Below are 5,000 nucleotides of genomic sequence, written 5' to 3'. Positions count from 1 at the left end.
CCACTCATGAATGGCACTGGCAAGGGACAGTGACATTGACCTATCGAGTAGGACAATGCTCTAGAAACTGACCATATATATACACATATGATCAGCGCCCAAGCCCCCCTCTCCACTCAAGCCAAACCCTAGTAGGAACAGGCAATGGCTGCTGATGACTCAGCGGATAGACCTATAGCCTTCCCCAAACCCCCTCTCCTTAGTTCAAAGGATGGTGAGGTTGCAGCGACCAAAAGAAACCAACGAGTTTGAACGGTACTCGAACCCCAGTCTGGCGTTAACCAGTCAGGGACGTTACGATATCTAATATGAAAACCCTTTCTGAGTGGGGATACCTTAATGTGGTGAAAGGGTTTGTGTATCACCATGATCAGCAAAGTTGTACTAGTTAGCGTAATCCATACTAGGTTGGTTCGCTGTGAGCAATCAGGCTAAAGTATCTAGCCACCACCAATCTGCAGTGAGTAGCGTGGTGATGAAAATGGATAAAGCCTAGACATGAATATGGACATGTCTGAGGCCTTGGTGCTGCAGTGTTGTAAAAAGTTAGTTCATTTGCGCATGCATGTGCGGGTGTGTTTTGCTGCTATGCGTATGTTGCCCCAATAAGCAGTTTTTTCTTTCTCAAACTTGAATTTGAATGTCTTAGTTTCTTCTCATTAAAATTGAACATCTACATTGGTATAAACATCACCTTAACAAGCCACTTTTAGACCTAAGTGGAATCCTTGTACGGTCTCCAAAGGAGAGAGAGAGAGAGAGAGAGAGAGAGAGAGAGAGAGGAGAGAGAGAGGAGAGAGAGAGAGAGATAACTAATCGGTCTGTCCCCGTTCTTCGTTTGGGGCGGAGAGGGAGTAGTCACACCTTGGTGAGGGTGAATGGGAAGAAATGAATTTTTTTTTGTGTCCCTCGTTGGAGAAAAGGGAATATTCATACCCTGGTGAGAGCGGATGAGATGGGTTGAATGTGTGTGTATGCAAATCTATTTAAATATTTAGAAATCTTTTTCGATGGGGTCGTATGCACTATACTCTTTTTTTTCTTCAATGAGGTGCATTTGCACTGACTAGTAGGGGTGCCCTTTTAGCTTGGAAGTTTCTTACAAGCTGATTGGTTGGACAAAATAATTCTAACCAATCAGCAAGTAGGAAACTTTTCCCAGCTAAAAGGGCATCCCTGCGAATCTGTGCAGATGCGCCTCATTTAAAAAAAATTAGTATAGTGCAACGTCACCCATCGAAAATGACGGCTAATTATTTACATAGATATGCATACAAAAATCCTTCATAGCCTCCTTACCAGGATATGGCTACTCCCCCCCCCCCCCCCCTACCCCGCCAGGGACATAAAAATTCAACCCTTTCCATCCACTTCTCAGGGCAAATGCACCTCATTAAACAAAAAATTTAGTATAGTTACTTTATAAAAGTGAACAATACTATTTATGCAAAGAAATTCCTCCCACACCTGAAGCCGAGACTACTACACTCGTATCTAAGACCCCATCTTTATCTAAAGAAAGACTCTTACGGACACTCAAATCATTCCTCCCTTCCTCGCCCTCTGCATAGTAATCTCGCAAGACATTCGGAATTCGACGATTTGTCGCCCCCTCCCGAATCTTCCAATTTGTTTCTTCCAATCCCGAATAAACCTGGTCATCTTTCATTGGACTTCGGCATGACAAGTATTTATCATGCGATAGCGGTCCACCAGGCCTTTTTCGAAGCATGATATATTTCGGGATGCTGCCATATCAAATCTCTCTCTCTCTCTCTCTCTCTCTCTCTCTCCTCTCTCTCTCTCTCTCTCAAAGCAAACCATGTTTGGATGTATCTATGTCTATCTCTCGAAGCACACCATATAGCTGGATGCTGCCACATCTCTCTCTCTCTCTCTCTCTCTCTCTCTCTTCTCTCCTCCTCTCTCTCTCTATTAGACACACAAGATATTTCAAAATATTTTGAATATTTTCACCAGTTTTTCATTACTTCCTTCTTTAAGAAAAAACTTTAAATATTGATTAAAATAGAGAAAAAAAAACAGAGCATTTGCTGGCGAGAAGAAAAGCCAATGTGACAGCCAAACGCATTTCTTTTTCTCTATCCCAATCCCAATGAAATAAACAGAGAGAGAGGAGGATATAAGGAAAAAGAACAAAAGCAGTTAAAGAATTCCAAAACTTTAGTGAATACGGAAAATGTCTCAGAAAAAAACAATTGTCAGGACAAGAATTAATGGTTGACACTTGAAGGAAATGTGTGTGTATATATATATATATATATATATATATATATATATATATATATATATATATATATATATATATATATGCATACATACAGTATAGTATTTTTGGCTGTAAAATCAGTGTACTACCATTTCAATAATAATAACCTTTATGTAATAATACCAACTATAATTAGTACCTGCAAAAAAAATGAATAATAAAAAAAACCTAAAATTATTCACTACTTTACACAGGAACAGAAAACCCACACACACAAAGATCCAATATTCGATGGATCAAGAAAAATGCCCCGTCAAGATAAGAAATAAGCAATCATGAATGAGCAGTAGCCAAGAAACGCATGCCTCCACCACGGCAGATTATTTCTCAGTCTTTTGCTCCATCTTGACCTTGACCTTTGACCTTAACATGTATTAATTGGCGTGGAATTTCAAACACTGAAATATGACCAAGTTTGAAGACTTTGTGACAACGATGTCCAAACGTATGGCTGATGACGTGAATTGGACATTTTGCTTGGCCGTGACCTTGGCCTTCCAAAATTTAATCATTTCCAGCTTATTACATAACAGTTAATCCCTGCAAGTTTCATTACTCTACGATTAAAATTGTGGCTAGAAAGCTGTTCACAAACAAACGCACACACCAACAGGGTGTAAAACAACCTCTTCCAACTTCGTTGGCGGAGGGTAACGAGAAAATGATGTGTAATAAACTACCAGAAAAAATATGTTCACCTTCCTTAGGAGTTTTAATTACGAACCACTTTCGGTGCTCTGTTGCAACGCTTACAGACAATTCTTTGTGGAGTATAGGTCCACACCATTAGTTACCTAACTTGTCAATAGATGGCAGGCATAGATAACCTATTACATCCATACCCGAAGAGTGTTTCTTGATGAAGAGGTCGCGCCTCGCACTTGGGTCTTCAATAGATGGCAAGTGTAGATATAATCTAGTATCATATTTCAGCTAATTTATCTGCCTCTTCTCAGAGAGAGCGAACGGAGATAGAAAATTAAAATACCAACACTGGAAGACATTCTTGGGGGAGAGGGGGTATACATAGTTACCTACCTACATTCCTTTTACATTTTTGAGTGGAGGGGGGTTTCTTCTCTACCTACCTACCTACATACCTATATGACTTCTTCAATAGATTGCAAGAAGAGACCCTCTACTTTATAATCTACAATGATTGAGCAAACTTTTGTATTTGCTTAAGCCGTAACCTAGTTTCCCAGGTGATGAAAGGTGTGCCCCCCCCCCCCCCCTCCCCAACACCCCCTAAAGGGTCATCCCATCCTCCCAAACCTCCCCCCACGAAATGTGTGGACCCCTTCCTCCATCATCAATGAGCTCAGGGAGAAAAATCAAAGAAATGAGAATTATTGTACAAGGAGCTTTACCCATTGAAGGGGCGACGGTGAAATCTGGGATTCTCTTCCATCTTCTGTTTCCAGAATTTACAGTTTCCAATCTTTAACAGAAAGTTTTAAAGGCGCTCATAAGTGGCAAAGCCAAGGGGGTCAGTGACAATTCCAGAGAGATTGACCATATATACATACGATCAGCGCCCAAGCTAGGACCAGGGAGAGCCAGGCAATGGCCTGGGGCTGACTCAGCAGGTAGACTTATAGGCTGCCCCTATTTCTTAATTTAGGCTATATAGCCCAGTGCTGGGCCCTATAAGGCCCATTCAGCGCCCAGATATTACTACTATTATTATCATTATTATATTATAAGTTAAGCTATAATCCTAGTTGGAAAAGCAAGATGCTATAAGCCCAAGGGCTCCAACAGGGAAACATAGTCCAGTGAGGAAAGGAAAGAAAGAAATAAGAAAGAAGTAATGAAAAAAAGAAAAAGAAAATAACAACATTTAATTAGATCTTTCATTTATAAAATACCAAAACTTAAAGCAACGCCTACAGTGCACCGTGTAAGGTATACTGCAAGCACTACTTAGCTACGCAAAGGTGGTCTTTAATGGCTGTGAATAAGAGTAATACGACCACTGAATTGTATACCTGGTTGTCAGTCGACCCTTGTGGAGAGAGAGAGAGAGAGAGAGAGAGAAAGAGAGAGAGAGAGAGAGAGAGAGAGAGAGAGAGAGAGAGAGAGAGAGAGAGAGAGAGAGAGAGAGAGAGAGAGAGAATTACATAGCCACCTCTTAGCAAAACGCAGGCTATATAATCCACGTAAGGGAAGCCACAAGGAGCCATATATTGATTGAATTGGAAACAAGTGGACAAATAGACCAAATAAAGTATACGAAACTAAATTCAAAATCATGGTACTCTTTAGGTGGGTAAATTTCACACTCTACGCTCTAAGGGTTTCGAGCACTGAAAGGTCAATATGAATAAAAACGTAGAAATATTTTCCTTAGGAAGAAAATTCAATATTCGAGGTAGTAGGCTGGCCAGGGCACCAGCCACCCGTTCATATACTACCACTAGAGAGTTATGGGGTCTTTTTACAGGCCAGACGGTACTACATTGGATCCTTCTCTCTGGTTGCGGTTCATCTTCCCTTTGCCTAGACATTCACACCCCGAATAGTCTGGCCAATTCGTTACATATTCTCCTCTGTCCTCATACACCTGACAACACTGAGATTACCAAACAATTCTTCTTACTGCACTGTAATTGTTCAGTGGCTACTTTCCTCTTTTAAGGGTAGAAGAGACTCTTTAGCTATGGCAAGTAGCTCTTCTAGGAGAAGGACACTCCAAAATCAAACCACT

This window comes from Palaemon carinicauda, chromosome 17 (genome assembly GCF_036898095.1).
Source record: "Palaemon carinicauda isolate YSFRI2023 chromosome 17, ASM3689809v2, whole genome shotgun sequence".
Classification (NCBI taxonomy): Eukaryota; Metazoa; Arthropoda; class Malacostraca; order Decapoda; family Palaemonidae; genus Palaemon; species Palaemon carinicauda.
The sequence above is the reverse complement of the archived record's forward strand: the minus strand, read 5'-3'. Positions refer to the sequence as shown.